Below are 17,632 nucleotides of genomic sequence, written 5' to 3'. Positions count from 1 at the left end.
CATGTATCATCTTGACAGGTTTCCCGCCAGGCCTGTGATACCCATAGCTGCCCTGTGGCAGCCCTGGGAGGAGCTGGGCTAGGGGGTCCCTTTCTCTTCCTTAGTTATTTCACGGAAGACCAAAAGGCAGTGGCAAGGAACCACTTCCAACAGCTTCCATGCCCTTTCTATCAAGCCTTTTGTTATATGCTGTGTTTGCCTTAGAACTGAGCTACAGAACCTTGGAGGAAAATAAGTGTAGGGAACATAAAAGGAAACAACAGTATTTTTAAGGCAAGTAAATGGAAAATGGGACACACAGGTTCTGTTTTCGGTCTATTTTATTAGGGGAAGAAAAATCATTTCAATACCCAACTCTTCATGTATTCCCAGACTGATGTTACATGGAGCCAGCAGCAAGTCATTGTCTCCATGAAGCGAGTACCTTCATATCACTTTTCCACCATGGACATGTATGCAAGCTACTTTGTTTGATACCCTGCACTTTATCCTCTGATAATCTGATGCTTTACAGTTCTCTACTGAGTTTTCTATTGTAATGACAGTGAAAAGAGTAATAGCATAACAGTAATGGCATGTAGTGCAATAGACAGTAGGCACAGTGTTCGCAGCATTGCAGTGTTCACTTGTTTACCAAAGTGCATGAGCTTGGTGACCTTTAAATCTGTTACTGCTGCTTCTGCAGTTTGTTTCTTACCCAGTGCCACTCCACCCAAGTCACTGGACCCCAGTAAACACCCAGCACAGCACAGCTCCAGAAGAGGCCTTTATATGTGCAGTAAGTAGAGAGACTTTCTTTAAACAATTATTTTTTTCCTTTCTGTAGGTTCCAGCCTCACCTGGATTTTTTTTATTGCTTTGGTAGCTATTTTTTTTTTGTCCTGCATACTTAAACCCAGCACCTGATGACCCTCTTTGGGTAAAGCAATTCTTATGCTCCCTACGAGTAAAATGAGGGTGACAACATGTGCTTATGTGCTTCCTCTATTTCTGTGTAGTGAGTCTGTGCTTGTTAACAGCTTTAAGAATGAAAAGTATTGCCTGCTTGCTCAAGGTTGTGGCTACATGAGTTGCTGGTGAGCTTAAGCTCAGTGTTCCTACTGAATGTGTAGGGGAGCCAGTATTTTAGATATATAGCCTTTGTGATTTTGCCCAGATCACTTTTGGACTGAAATTAACTTAAAAAGAAAAGAACTTTTGTGCTTACTCTAGAAAGCAAGGTCTACTTTTCTGGTCAAGAAATATGATTTTTCTGGTTCATGCATTCCTAACCTAAGGAAGCCCCTAAGGTGTTTTTAAGTTTCCAGAGGTGTTTGAGGCTAGGTTAGGAACTGTTTCAAAGGGGATGTCACATAATAATTTTGTTTGTGTATTTGGTGTTTTGTTTGTGTCTTTGTCATCTTACATAAGAAAGATCAATCAGACTGGGTCATCAGAAAATTTCAGAGTGACCTCTGCATCCTAGAAAAATTGTCTGAAGTGCTTTAGGACACTGCAGTTACTTACATAAAAGAGCAAAACATCAAGCTTATCTTAAGTGCCATTAGCACTTAAATAATTTCTGTATTTTGAGAGGATTTTGCTGACAAATAAATCCAATATCATGATCTGCAGCAGCTTTTCTGAGTTATACATCCCATATGTGCAAATTTGATATTTTTGGAGACATTTGAGGAAAAACATAAACAAGCATTCTACAGCCCCAAAATAATCAATATATATTTTGCTCGTGTAAAACTACTTTGGTTAATTATTAAAATGTTCCTTAGAAAATGTACATAGAAAATTCTGATAGCCTGGAATTTCAAATGACAAACAAGATGGCTTAACCTTCACAACAATACAAACAGCTTCGGTGCTTTAAGATACTATGGCCTGCATTTGACCATTTGTTTTCAGCTGTCTGCTCTGAGGGATCACCCTCCTGAAAGAGCACTATCCACCTGCCTCTGAGCACAGTCACTTCGCTGAGCTTAAAAGCTCTCATCTGCTGCAGCTCAGACCGCACTGCAAAGGATAGCAAGGAAATGGTAACATTTTGAGCCATTACAGCTGTTTCCAAATTAAATCTGACTTAGAGAAAAGGTTTCAGCTGTCCCTGAGACCAGATTATTCCCCAGACTATTCACACCATTAACCCATCCCTCCATACTCTGCCATAAATGACTGTGTGGGTTTGGTTTCTCATTCATGTGATTTCTCAGAAGAGCCGTGCAGTAAAAGCACTGGGGTGGCAAAGCAGCACCAGTGAGCTGGGAGGGTAATCTTTCAGTCAATCTCATCATTAGAGTTCACCTGACTTCCGTCTCCAAAGCAGATAGAAATTACTCAGGCAGCAGAGAGACTTGTGGTGCTAGCAGACATGCCTAAAGCTGCAGACAGCTGTGTGACTCAGGGGCTGATAGGGATGAGGCCATCCTCCCGTGGCCAGAGGTGTGACTGCTTCCCACACCTCTGCACCAGGCTGTGGCTGCCGTGAGCTCCCACACCTCCTGCTCCATACCGGCGGCGGATCTGTGGGTGCTCTGCGTGTCCTCAAATGCAAAACCTGAGGGCTTGGCTTGGGCCACGTGTACCGTCTAACCAGGCAGACCTGCTGCCAGAGGTGTTCTCTGGCAGATGGCACGGTAATATGTGCCAAAGGGCAAGGGAGGTGAAGCCTCCCCAATGCCAAAGACAACCCCACAGTTCCCCATTCCCACAAGGAACGTCCCAAAGCAGTTGTTCTTCTCAGCTGGTCATCTGGTCTCTGGTCAGAAGAGCAGATGCTGTCAGAGGCGAGCTGTGTCACAGGTCACCTCTGAGTCACTTCAGTGAGTCACCTCTGCCTGGCTTTGCCGCTAGCTATGGAGCCCCCAGCTACAGACCAGTGTAGGAAGGAGCAGTGTCCTTTCTGCAGATCATCTTTACTCCATTGTCCTGTTTCTGCTGGTCCTTCAGCCTCTGTCCCAGCATGTCTTGTGAATGCCAGGCCGAGTCACCCAGGGGATGTCCATCTGGATGAGTGCCACCACTTCGTCCCTCTGCCCAGAGGGCTGCTGCCCATAAAGGAGTCAGGCACTAAATCATTCTCCACACTGTGACAAGCAAACATATAACGAACCTGGCTTCTATTCATCTCAAAATAGGGTCTGAGGAAAATGGCCTGGCCTTGCCATGTGGTGGGTTTAGATGGAAATGGAAAAAGGTGCAACTTCTCCTAGCTGGAGTGCAGAGCTGCAGCTCTTGGAGCCTGCCAGACTGCACTGACCAGACAGTGCAGGCAACCTTTGAGGGACAAGATAAACATATAATCCCATCTGCTTCACTGATGGGCCAGAGAAGCATTTTGTTCAGCTTGTGCTGCTGGTGCCATTTCTGCCTCAAGACACTGCTCACCAGAGCAAAGGGGCAGGGAACCAAAAGGTCTAGCACAGACAATAAAAATAAATAGAGCAAACACTTCCTAAATACCAAGACCTGCAGAGGAAGTATCACTTTCAATAATCTCAGGGTCATTTGTTCTTAGTGCTGGGAAAAAAACAGCAACAAGACACAAAAAAAGAGTCATTCAATTTTTATGAGGGCCTTTTCCTGCCCTTCTATTAGCTATTCAGTTTCACAGGTAGAAGAGTCACTTTGGACAGAAGAAGAGCAATGCACACATACTGCAATGAAGTAAGTTCTGCATCTCTAAATAGTGCAAACTTTCTTCTATTACAATTCCCTGACTATCCAGAAGTCCTTTAGCTTTGTGTCCTTTTAAATTCCTTCCTTTTGTTTGCAGAACAAGCTGGCATTCAGCACCATAGGAAAGAATCCAAGCTCAGAGTCGTCTTTCTAAAGAAAAAACTGTGAACAGTTTCTCTCAAAGGAAAACCTTGGTGTTCAGGGCTCTGAGATAACTGTCAGCCTTGTTCTTACAGATGTATATATGTAATACTAGCAAGAACTGTTTACCTTTTTTTCTTTTTCATGCTTATGTTCACTGTGACTTTTCCTGCTGGGTACTGGGTTGTAAGCTGGACCAACAAACAGACTATGTTTTATTACAATTACATTTTTCAAATCCTCTGGATTTGAAAGAAGAGCATGTGGGTTTCGCATTGCACTCGAAGGCATTTCATTAGGCAGCTGAATAGCATAATAGCAGTTAGCATTAATAAAATATTTTTGTCTTTTTGGTAAAATGACAGAGCTAGAGAACATGAAAATATCAAAAAAGTACAGAAAAATATTTTGGAATTTTTAAAATCTGTTTTTTAGTATTTGTGTATATATATATATACACACACACACAAATATATGTCTATCAGCAATAGGCTGAAAGAACTCAACTGAAAAAATTCTTTGTGTTTTGTAGGCAGTCTTGAAAGGGTTGTTCTCCAGGTAGCTCATGTGAATTTTGTCTTAAGAGCAGGATTTAATTTCTACAAAGGTAGAACCCATAGAAGGACAGAAACACACTTTTGTTTCTCGTGGGCATCAGGCCTGTTTGCTTTTCAGTCTCTTGATGCTGTCCCTGTGGGCAGGGGGAAGATGGGGAGGAAGTGCAGCTTCTCAAGTGACAAAGTATCTTCCCAGGAACGTTTACAGGAGGACCACTGTGGCAGGTCACAAGGCACAGTTATTTGCATAGTTCACTCTGCATATTTTATCGTACACATAATCTTCATTTCCAACACTAACTGGATAAATTACTTGGCAATGTGTCCTAGTGGTGTAAAATGAAGGGATTCTAAGATCCCATCTCCCATGTAATCCAGAGTAATGGCAGCTGATTTCTGAAGATAAAAATAAGGGATGCTTCTATGTCCTTCTTGTACATATTTAACAAAAAGTTAAATTAAGTGCTATTGAGTAATGTGCAGAGTCTGTCATGCAGTAGCTATCAAACATCATGACACAGCTAGTTATAGCCAATACAGTCATCCAAAACACCTTTTGCATAATTTTAAACCTGTTAGTCTTTACATTAGTTACCAGTTACATATGCAAGTCTGTTTTACACACACATCCTGTTAAAGTGCATATAGCATATTCATATCGGTATGTACGTGTAAGAAATGTACAGATAGAAATAAATAACTCAACACAAGATTTTGCACCACAGAGACAGGATGATACAAGTCTTAGAAAGGAAGGATATACAGGAGTTTCAGGCAGAATAACTGAAAATCAAAATGAGAGATGGAGAAATTTCCATCATATTATTTTCAAGGCAATAGTGCCAGCACAGGCTTACATGCAGGCCAGTGTATTGCAATATTGCTTTATTTTACAGAAAAGGAGTTTCCCTCAAGAGCTACCTGCCCTGTTTAGAGCAGTATACATTCTCTTTTTTATTGTGTTATCTTTTGTTTTGGGTTAGAGGGTTTTTTTCTACTAATCAATACAATGACAGACCCACCTGTAGTCTGTCCTGGTCTCCTAGGTTAGCACATAGGGAGCAGCTGGTGCCCTGAGGAGGTGCAGCTGTGACTGTCTGGCATTTGCATAAGCCACATTAGGATGAGAAGAGGTTGGTTACTTCTCTGAGTAAGGATTGACCAGGTTCTGATATATTTGTAATTTAAGCTGGAGGAGTTTTAAGACGTTTTGTCATGTTGAGACTGCCAATCATATAACGGGATGGACACATTTGTGACATAATTTCCATCTAGAATGCTTACATATGTCAAAAGGCATGTAGAGTAGATAAAAAAACCTTATCTTTATTACTCCAGATGTCAGTTTTCAAACCCTGTATTCCGGAATTTGAAAGTATCCCACACAGAGGCCCAAACAAATGGATTTTCAGTACTTCGTTTGCCTCCTATCAAAGCTTTGAACACAACACTGAGAGTAGGAATTGATTGACTCAAATAATCATTTATTTAATACTTACAATATAGCAAGCAAAAGAGTAACACCAGAATATCTACTATTGTCTTGGGGAAAAAAAAAAAAAAAAAAAAAAGGAAAGTGATGGTTTCTGTCCCAAAAAAACAGCTCTCAAAAATATAACCTATGTGAGTGGATAATAGCAAGTAATAACAACAAATAAATCAGATTGGGGCAGACAAGAGCAGGAAATGCAGGTAATTGTTTAAGGTTTCTCTGTGTTCAATCAGGAACAGTTGCCACAGCTTTCCATTTCTGTACCTTACAAGATCACAGTGTTTTTCACTTTAAAAGGAAATATAATTTTTGCCTGGTGAGCCTGCCCTTTTGGGAGGTCAGACAATTTGAATACTATTGCTCTATGCATCACACTTGAAGAAAGAGTGACAAGATGAGGACTACTTCAGAGCAGCTCCAGTCAGTCTCTGTCACTCTGTCATTGCAGAGGCAATAATTGATAACTTTAGATTGAAGAGTCAGTGTTACATATTGATCTTTGTTAACATGCCCTAGCTAGCTGCCAAATTCTGGGTTTCTTTTTTTAGTAGCTTAGTGTGGCTTTTACCAAGCATAAATATAGCTGCATAAATAGTGAGGAACTATTTTTGAACATTTTGGTCACAGTTAAATACAGAGTTGCTAACCAAAGCACTCAAAAGTCGTGATTCAGGTCCCCAGAATGAGAAGGCTGGCTTATGTATACAGATCCGTTTCTATTAGCTGTTTTGCTTAGTGAAAATTTAGCATATTTCAAGCACTAGATTTCAAAACCGAAGATAAAAGTTTTGTCTGAGATTATATTTGTCTCTAGTTAACATGGCTCGTGGAGCTGAGACTTAAGAGTTCTTCCTAGTGGCTTTTCCACTTTCCAAGTGGAAATCTTGGGAAACATCACAAAGTAATTTTTTTTTGCATCATGGCCTCACCTCATGTTAGGTCTTTGAGAAGAGACAAGAGACTTGCTTTGCTTATCTGCCAAAGTGTATGTCAGGCTAGTAGCTGAATTTCTTCAACCAAATACAGGAATGTTACCCCTGAACAGACATCAGAGGACTGAAGCACCATTCCATGTCCCACCTTCCCTTGTTTTCCCTCGTTTTCAGGGGAGTGCAGTGCCTCCCTGGAAAGGGGAGAACTCCCAGGGCAGAATAGCAACAGCCTTCTGAGTGAGGCACTTGCTCATGAAGCATAAATACATCATAAATGCCACAAATCTCACAAATATCATGGCACAAATGTCGAATACTCAGAGGAATACTTGCAATAGGCATTAGTTTAAACTTGTTTGAAGAATGTTTTGTACAAGTAATTCCAATTTGTGACGCACGTGGGAGGTTTTTTTTTTTTCTTGTTTTGAAATTTTAGAAGCAGTTAATAGGTTGCTTATAAGCAGAACAAGGATCTAACTTAGTCCAGTAGAGTGAAAATAATATATTGCTTGTCCAGTTGTAACCTTCAGCCCAGTCTGATTTAGTACATCCTCATCTCCTCCTCTCCAGCAAATTTTAAACTTGGCCAACGTTGCTAGCAACTGAGACTTCCTGCAAGAATGGTTTATTGTCCTCCTTCCCTTGAAAGGATCCATTTTGAAGCATCCAGTGTCATAAGAGCTGGTGACTGTTTCATTTCTAAGAGTACTTGAAAATATATTTTTGTGGATGAAGCACCCTTTATTCACTATTGTATTTTTCCTGGAACACCTCAAAACCAGATTCATAAACAGTGACTACATTGACCTTTTCAGTAGTACAGATGAGCAAGCTTCACTTCTGTAAAATACTTTAGGAATCCTTTTCTGTTGCGAGACTCTTAGCTGGACTTTGCTGAAAATTATTGAACTTGTCCTAGCACCATAATATTTGATTACTGGTTCAGTAGCCATTCACTGAATATCTGTTCTGTCTTGTGCTTGCTCTCATGAATTCCACATTCCTGTTACCGAAATAAAGCAACTAAATGTATTTCTGTAAAAATACCATAATAACGCCAGATTATTTTCGTCTGTAGCTTTCAAAGATGGTTGTGTGTCTGTTTTCCCCTCCCCCCTACTTTAAAGTGTCAGAGTCTGCTTGATACTTATGAGGGAACAAATAGTCTTGCAGGGAAGGGCAGGGGCAGGGCTTGCATCACCCTGACCCGTTCCTGCTTGTTGAGCCAGCTAGGCAGCCCAAGTCACAGGTTACACCTTCCCCAAACAGGTGTAACTTGAATTCTCCTCCAACTGTACTAGAGAGCCTGGGGAGGGAGAACCAGAGTCCCTGAGCATTTTCTCCCTGTGTTTTCACCCTGTGGCTGAGTGTTGATATCCAAGCAAGAGGCAAAGCACCTCCCCAGTCACGCTGTTTGTACAGTGTGCCCTTGCGGGTGTCATGCAGCATGTAGCAGGGTTGTGACTCACACCACAATAACCTGAAAGTCAAGTCAGTGTAGGCCGTGCTACTGCTACTGCCCACAGAGGGTAAGGGATGGAGCACCCGGGCAAGGGAGAGACAAGAAGAAGCTCTCCAGTGAAATTCCCTTTCAGGCTCCTGGTAGGTCAGGACTCTGGAGCAAGGAGGCCTGCAGCAATAATCAGCTGGCCTAGGATATGTCTGGCTTTCTGCTGTGACCACATCCTCCTACCAAGCTACTCTGATTTCTTGCCAGGTCACTCAGCTCAATTTGAAGCTCTTTGATTTTGCAAAGGTTTTCTTAAAGGTTTAGCCCTACCAAATGCAGATGAAATGCAAAGCTGTCCAGAGACAATGAACATTGTAATTCCCTCAATGATTTTCCATTTCACACAGAAAATGCAAAACAGGGCAGCTTGATTTAATGGCCTTGTACTAGATTGAAAAAAATGTTTGAAAAAAATGAAAAGAAATGATTGAAAAAAATGAGGAGCATGCAGATGGATGAACATTCAAGGACCAAACCGTGCAGCCTATTCCTTAGAAAGCTGCTGAATGTTTTCTTTGCTTCAGTCTCTGCTCCAAAGACCAGCCCTCAGGCTCTTTAGCCTTGAGAAAAGAAGGCTGAGAGGGGATCTTATTAATGTCTATAAATGTCTGAGGGGTGTGTGTCAAGAGGATGAGGCCAATCTCTTTTCAGTGGTGTCCAGTAATAGGACAAGGACTACTGGGCATAAATAGAATATAGGCAGTTCCACCTCAACATGAGGAAGAATTTCTTTACTGTAAGGGTAATAGCACTGACACAGGCTGCCCAAAGAGGCTGTGGAGTCTCCTTCTCTGGAGATTTTCAAAACCCACCTGGATGCAGTCCTGTGTGGCCTGACCTAGGTTATCCTGCTTTGGAAGGGAGGGTTGGACTGGATGATCTCTAGAGGTCTAGAGGTCCCGTCCAACACATAATATTCCATGATCCTATGAGTTTCTCGCCCTTAAAAAAAAAAAAAAAAAAAAAAAGTGCATCTTTCTGGCACTGAAATTGTGTCTTATTTTATTGATAAGAAAAAACTTTTTTCCTACTTATGCACAATAAATGAGACTTTCACAGTGAGCTAATGATGGGCATCTATGAGGACAACAGAGTAGCATCTCTGTTGCTGATTTAGTTATACTGGTAAAAAGGCACACTTCAGTACAGTTTTAGGCTGATAAGCATCGCTGGAGCAGTATTTATAGTTCTGCCATTTTTTTTCTAATATAAATACACCAAGAAGATTTTTTCAGCTAGGCAGGTCATAGGGAAATGAGGATCACTCTCAGTGAGAACTAAGTGGCTTTGGAACAAAGTGTCATGTAATCCAAGCATGTGGAAGCAGAAAAATCAAGCAATATACAGAAATGAGAAGCATGGTTCATAAATGCATGAAAGTAAATTACATAAATTAAACCTCAGTTTGTTATTTTTAAGGCAGAATTCTGACTTTGAAAAAAAAAATCTGCTAAATTCAGCACAGTCAGCCCTTGTTCAATGAAAACTTAAGCCAGGTTAGTATAATGCTCAAGTTATACAAGTATAAGGCTCAAGTTAGACCAGAAAGGCAGTACCTACAATAAGCTCTTGTTCCTGCTCTTCCATCCTTTCTATATCTTCTGCATCTAGCTACAACTACTAACAAGACCTACAATTAAATATCACATCTGGATGTGCCCTGTCATGGTAAACAAAGGATGAATTATGTTAAAAAGATGCAGTTGGAAAACTTAGCAGACTTGCTTTGTAACATCATGAAGGCTAGCTGGCTGATTCTTTATGTAGCTCTGAATACAGGTACTGTACATGTAAACAATATCTTCAGATTATGCTTGTATGCAAATAGCCATATTTTCATACTCAGCTTCTAGGACTCTGATGGCCAATATGTCACATCTTCATATTTATGCATTAATATAAGGCTCTGTAGATGTCAAGCTAGTAATCAGATTCACTTCTGGTTTGCACTAGAAATTGCAAATAGCATATATCATGAAGAAAACTCGTCAGTGCAGCTGAGTTATTGAGCTGTGGACCAAAATGCTGATGATCAAACAAGACAGACTTTAAATGGCAGATTTAAACAAACAACACCTGGTTGTTTGTAAGTGCTTTCTCGGGCAGAAAGCTTACAAATTTACAAAAAGATCATTTGACTTGACAGTTCACAGCAGACTGGACTCTGTGATGGTAACTCCACAAACTGTGACTGTGACACTTACAACTTGCAGCTTTTTAGAGGAGTCATACTCACTGCATTACATCAGAGGGTAATTTTGATAGCTATGCCCTTACCGTCTTCAGGCAAGTGATAAGGCAGGCAAAACATCCCTTCCTGGAGTCTATGTAAGTTAGTTATTTCAGGGACAGAGATCCATTCACAATTAAATCCTCTTATTCAACACTCTGGTTGGCAGGCTGTTGTGGACACGACAAGGAAATTTAGAATAGCTTTAATAAATGTAGCATGAAATGAAACTGAAAAATATGGGTAATATAAATAGATTTTAAGTGCTTGCCACACTAAACATGTTTACAGGCTATTTTAATATACAGGCAGTGTGATAATTAAAATATACCAGAAAGCTCACCTGAGGTGCGGTACTATGAATGGAGAAGAGCACAGAGCCAATTCATCTCTCGGTTGGTTGGACAAACCTCACGCAGGGGAAACAACTGCTTAAATCAGAGGAGTCTAAGATTTTCAGAATCTGATCTTGTACAAATGAATAAGGGTGTCACCCTCATTTTCTGCAGAGCGGCAAAGCTGACCACATCCAAAAAATTACAAGCTTGGTTTATTTGCCATGTAAAATGCAATGGTTAGAATTTACACTTTGAATATCAGGATTTTGTATGTCTTTAACAACAAAAGCAAAAGACATTGTGAATGTTAAGTTTTGTAAAAAAACCTACTGTCCAAGTATGAAACCCCAAAAAACACACTTTACCTTCCAACTTGTGGACAAGCAAGCTCTTGTGGACAAGCAGTCCTTCTCCAATACTATTAAAAGAACACTGTGTGCTTGTCCTGTTGAAAACTGGGTCCTGAATCTGCAGATAAGCATTTTTTTCCCTAGCTCTGTATGCTGAAACATCTAGGCATTGGTAGAAAGCTGGAGTCTTTTAGATGAGTTCAGGATATTCTATGTGAATTTCTTAATGTATAGGCTAAGTAGCAGGGCTGATTGGTTTCTCAGGGCTGTTGGGATTAAGGGTTAAGAAAATTTGTCTCCCAGACTTCATCTTATCTATAGATATAGAGCAGAATTAGGGCTCAAACAGGCCATAGCATCCAGCCTATACTGGAGAAGGAACTGGAAAATGACAGAGCCTCGGTTTCAAAAATGCCACCCCATTACCCACCAACACATTTCCCTGGCTGGAAAGAAGAACTACAAAAATTAAACACCTTTGTTTGTATTGCTGTTTGTCACCAGAGCTGAAAGTAACTGCTGTGGAGTTGAATAGCTTGAATACAATTTAGATTTAAAATAGCTACTCTTAAAAAACAAATCCCATTCTAGTCTCACTGTCATAGTGAAATCAACACACAAGTGCCAATAGAAACCATCTTATTAAAAAAAAAAAACAACATTTTCAGTGCTAAGTAAAAATAGAGTAAAGTTACAAGTTATTCTCGAGATACATAATTTAGCATAAAAATTGTTTAAAAATCAGTAACATCACTTTATTTATCTCAAGCAAACCACAGTCATGGTATCAGTAATATAATTGTCATATATAGATGATGCTAGCTACCCATAAAGATAACAAGACCTTTATCTTCATCTTTTAAATCAAAACAAGAATGCTTGATAACTGACAATGCTGTCTCAAATTGTGCTACTGAACTTGCCCTTGGCAGATGCACTATAAATAATTATTTGCCCAATACTCTGATCTTCCCTGAGCATTAGCATGGTAGCAACTGGAAAGCAATAACTACAGCAGCAGACTGAGGTGAATATTTGCATGAATTGTGTACATATATATGGTTATGTCCATAAAAGACTTTTTTAAGATGCTCTTAACCTGAAGTATTTAAGTATTTCAGTGCTTCTTCAATGGGTAGTTCTATGAAAGAATATGAATGAGATTTCAAAATGTTAAATGAATTTCGGGCATATTTTTGTCAAAACCCTTTTTTGGATAGAACCTGATTCTGGAAAGTGCATTGTGAAGATTTTTGGAAAATTATGAGCCTAGGAAAAAAAGCAAAATGATGCACCCTTGCACGCTTTCACTAAGGGCATTGCTATGGCAATAATAAAATAGTTAAAATAAAACCTAATAGAATTTACCAAATATTATTATTTTTTTTTCCTTTTTAAAACAGCTCATGGCTACATTCGTAAATTTAATTCCCGTTAGCCAGGACAGTAAAATCAGATGATATTCCATTTATCTGTAACATATTTTCCTCTCAACAACTGAAACTGTTATGCCATGTGTGAGGTTTATGAGGAATATATAAAACTCCACAAGGTATCCAGTGAAAGGCATAACTTTTTCAGTTCATCTACAGAGGTAGTGCTGCTGGCTCTGTGTAGGCTCTGCAGCTGTGACGGATGCACGTGGCACTAGCCAGGCAAAATGGAGAGAGGAAGGAGGATGGCAAGAAAAGGCATAACTGGGGTAAGATTTGTGCTCATTTGCACTTCTGCAAAGTTCCATAATATGATTCTGCAGCCTCAGGTAAAAACAAAATTTAAAAAACCGGATTTGTTGTGTTTGTGCCAAACCCTTTGTTCCAGAATAATTTTATCCATTGAATTCTACACTAAATATTAATACTCATCTTCATAGAGTACATTGTTAAATGTCTGAATGTTTTGTTTTGGCTAATACGTATGTTTTTTGAAAAGATGAATGCACACATGCATTCAAATATAAACCAAAACTGAAATATGACAGTTGTGAATTTAATTATGAAAAGATGGGAATTCTGAAGTCAAAAGTCAGATGATGCTTCAGTAACTTCAGTCATGGTTCAGTCATGGTAACTTCAGCATGGTATTGCTTTCTATTATATAACCATATGTACATATGCTATAACTCATGTTATTTGAACCTATATCCATCTTCTGGAAAGGTCAAAATGTAAAGTACTTGGAGACAGGTTTCAGAAAGGTGACGAGCATGGATATGTTAAGTAGAGCATAATTTTTTTCCTCAGAAATGCATGAAGGCCATGCTGAATGAAGTCTGAAACTGTGTGAGAGCGTCTGCATTTGTTATAAATCTTAAAATAATACAGATGAGAGCATTGGGATTGTTGCTTTTCCTTTATTTAGTCCACCCTCCTGTGCTGCTGGTGGTGTCACAAGAATGGCTGGATCATCCAATTTACCTGCCATTGTTCTTATTTTCAAACAAACAGAAGCCTCCCTAAACTTCAGATAGTCTCCTGGCTAGTGGGATGAGCAGAGCTGCTTAAGCTGGCAAGAGTAAAAGAGGAAAATGGCTCAGATACCTGTCTCAGTCAAGCAAATAGACAGCCGTAACAATTTATTACCTAGGCAACTACCAGTGTGCATTTATCATCAACCTGGAGATCCTGGAGATCTCTTATCTCAGTGGAAGTTACTAAAAAGGCAGCCAAATGCTGTGTGATACCCACAGACCCATAACGTCAGATTCTTTGCATAATGTGTGAATTCTATTATACAAAACGGATACAGATAAGAGACTCTTGAAAATCTTATAGAAAGTTTTATTTTGTTGAGAGTCTCTGGGGAGGAAATAGAAAAGAAGGAAAAATGGAGGAAGAAGCTGTTAAACTCTGCTGGCCAGCTTTTCAATCTTCCAGAGCTTCAGCACTGTCCTTTGTGATTCTCCATTATTTTTGTCTAGGAAGGTTTCAGAAGCAGTGTCATTCATAAGTAACTTCTATGTCTCCTTCCGAACTGCCTCGTAGAGGTGCTAAATGCATGAGGCTACATTTTCTGTAGCTGTTCAGCAGAGAATGTCACACAGATCTCAGGTCCCTAATGTAAGTGTCATAAACTGGATTCCTCAGCTGGCTGTAGCTGGAGAGACCGCTGCTGCCAGGAAAGCAGATTAGGTCACATCATTCAACAGTTATTTCAAGTGCTGTGTGCTATGTTTCCTAGCATGGACGTGTCTTAAAATAAGCAACAGTACCTATGAAGAAGAGGAAATGCAAAACAATAATAGAAGAAATAACAGGGGCCAGTAAGAGTCAAATAAGAATAAAAAATTCTGCATGAATTTGGGTGATGTCACATGACTCTAGAGTCTTTTATACTGCAGGAACTGTTCAAGTATTTAGAAGGATGAAAACAGTAATATTCACAATGGGGTAATTTTTTTTTTTTTTAAGTAATGAAGCAGACAGAAATTAAGGTGTAAAATAAAGCCTGAAACACTGTAGAACTGGAGACAAGCAGGAGCTGTATAATGAGTTACTACCTTGCTAACTTCTGGAGAGGGAAGCATTGCAGCAAGTGGAACATAACTTAATTCCTATTGCTGCTCACCAGAACTCAGCCATCAAGAGGATTACACCATAAAACTCACCTTGTGAAGGTGCAGGTGCTAAATCACTTCAGATGATTCAGAGCAGAGGGAGGAAATGGATCCTACAGACATTTTTATATATGAGTAACTGCTCCCATGGCCATCCCACTGATTTTGGCGTGCCTATTATATAAGTGAACTGATGCTTACATAAATGTTTGCAGGGACTAACATTAAATTAAGATTAAAGTTTTCTCGTGGCTGCTTATGACTCCATACAACTGATGGAACAGCCAGGAACTGCTGGGGTAAAGGAATATGCCAGCTACACTGCTTTTCTCTGACTGCTGTCACTTTTATAAAAAGAACTGATGGAAGGAGGAGAGATAGACAGGAGGTGTAGAAGATATCCTTGGGCAGGGAATTTTGATGTACGTATCACAGCTGTTTTCTGCTAGGATAATGCAGCTGTTGTAAGGCAGATATATAAAGACTCTCAGATGCATAACCAGATACTTTAAAAGATACAGTCTCAGAGGTTTTTTTGCTTTCCGGGCTGATGAAAATAAACAGCAACACTTTAGAACTTTTAACACAAGCAAGTGTTCACACTCACAAGATGCCTGAAAACATGGAGTGTTGAATGCAGCAATGCACTAAGTTGCACTGTCAGGCACACACAGAAAAAAGAGAGATGTGCTAAGAGTCTACAGAACGCGGTTTCAGAAGATGGGCCCCAGTTGTTCAGTGAAGCTTCCTTGAGCAGGAAATTACTATACTGAATACAACGCAAACAAGCACTGCAATCATCTTGGTCTGGTTTATAAATGTGCCTCAGATGGTCACTGAGTATGTTTGTTACCCAGCTGGGAAAAGAATCACAGTGTGATTTATCAGGAACCAAGCTAGCTTTAAGCAAGCTTACTCTGTTGTTGATAATCAAGTTCAAGTAGTCAGTTTATTTTCAGCGCAGTTTAATCAGTGCAGTTTATTTTCACACATCCGAAGTCAGTTCCTGGGGAGACATAAGCTATTGTAGCCAGACTGTTACAATACAGGTGTTGACACAGAAACATTTTCAGTCTCTTTATATCTAAGGACAATCATTTATCTGTCCAGTGCCAGTGGTTTTAGCTATGCCCAGCTTTACAGGCAAAGCTTTAAGCCCAAAGACCAGCTTTACACAGCAAAAGCACACTGCTTTTGGCACAGCTGAGGTACACACATCTCTTACTTGGGTTGTGACGTTTTAATAATGGGAGAGGATCTGCTACACAGGTGCTTTTTTGGACAGGAAATAAAAAACAAACCAACAACCAAAAAAAAACCAAAACGACAAACCCCAGCAGAAGTGATAAAACAATAATAATCCTCAGAACGTTTCTGACCTCATGCTACTCTTACTAACAAATACTCCTTTAATAGTGATGAGTCAATGCTATCAAGCCTGGTGAGATCTGACATGCAGCATGTGAGATGACAGTGTGTAGACAGAAATACTCTACCTCCATCAAGCTAGCTGGCTCTTATTATAGCATGAGTGTGAAACCATGCTGCTGAACAAGCTTTGGCAGGCATCATGCAAGCTGCTGAAGTGAATGAATCACAGTGGTAACGGATGATTGAACAGGAGTATATACAGCCTGACTCTTTAGTTTCTTTCAGAGGTTCACACTGCAGATCAATTGCAGCAAACCTTAAAATTGTACGACACAGAGAACTGAGTTCTTTTTCTTTCAAAAAACCCCCAACGTGATCTTCTGTGAAAGCAACAAAACTCCAGATGGAAGAAGCTGCATATTTCCAGGTAGAAACACATCTCAGTGTTTTATTTTGGCACTGGAGTAGCTCTTCATACAACTTCTACATAATAAAGAAATGGTCTCAGAGAGTCCTGTAGATACTAGATGCAAGTATTGCTCATGTTTTACTCTTCATTGCATTGCAGAAGAGCATTTCTAATCTGTGACCAAGAAAAAATGAAAATTCTATCTTCAGCACATTGAAGTAGAGCTAGACTAATCATACCTAACAGCCTGCTTTCTAGTGTCTGCTGCTGATAGGGGGTATATTTGTAGTTAACTTTGCTTTTACTTTTAAAGATATTTTAGTGGCATTAAAATAATTAATTTATTAGAAGGAAAAACTACAGAGCTGTTTTTGTCAAGCATTTCTTTTTTGCATATAGTTTACAGTGAAGAACCCTCTGATTACTACATTTCATTGTGTCTTTTAAAAAAAGAACAAGTTGTACCATATTCTGCATAATGCTCATAAAACAAAGTAAAAGTTTTGCCTTGTGGCAGGTACTGGGAGAAAAATTTTCATATAACATACTTAATTTCCTACACATACCAAATCTTTCTCTTTCTTCATTAGTATTCTTTGTATAAAGGAAAGAGCTGTAGAACCCACAAATGACAAAAGCACAGCTGCATGTACAATCCTATCTGATACTAGTGGTTAAATGAGGAAAAACTAGTAACAGTATCTATGCCCCAGGAATAGGTAGCAATTTAAAGGGTAGTTGCAGTAGAAATTAAGAAAAGCTATTTGAAAGACCTGTTTTTGTTACTAGGATGTTATTTCTGCCTCTTACATTTATATTGCAGGTTCTAGGACTGTTGGTGTAATAAAAGGCATACTGCTGAAATAAAAAGCTACTCCCATTCAGTTTCACTTCTGCTAAAAACATAAACGCACATGGCTGCTGAAAAAAAACAATAATCTATCCTCGTGTACTTTGACAGTTGCCTACTTGCTTTTTTTTAAACCTAAAATTCTGGGGTCAGAAAATAAAATCCACTAATATTACTAATATTTTAATTAAATTTTCTGCCAGATAAAGATATCATTCGTTGTGAGG

At 39.5% G+C, this 17,632-nt stretch overlaps 1 long non-coding RNA gene across 1 annotated transcript; it reads left to right on the top strand.

Moving 5' to 3' along the window:
- The first annotated feature begins 681 nt into the window (after window positions 1-681).
- LOC139795520 (uncharacterized) lies at window positions 682-16,909 on the top strand. The gene is made up of 4 exons (XR_011725543.1): window positions 682-778; window positions 3,767-3,886; window positions 12,818-12,981; window positions 16,432-16,909. It is a non-coding gene; the product is annotated as an uncharacterized lncRNA (long non-coding RNA).
- The last annotated feature ends 723 nt before the right edge of the window (window positions 16,910-17,632 follow it).

The sequence above is a fragment of the Heliangelus exortis genome, chromosome 3, assembly GCF_036169615.1.
Source record: "Heliangelus exortis chromosome 3, bHelExo1.hap1, whole genome shotgun sequence".
Lineage (NCBI taxonomy): Eukaryota > Metazoa > Chordata > Aves > Apodiformes > Trochilidae > Heliangelus > Heliangelus exortis.
This window is presented reverse-complemented; position numbering and strand designations above follow the sequence as displayed.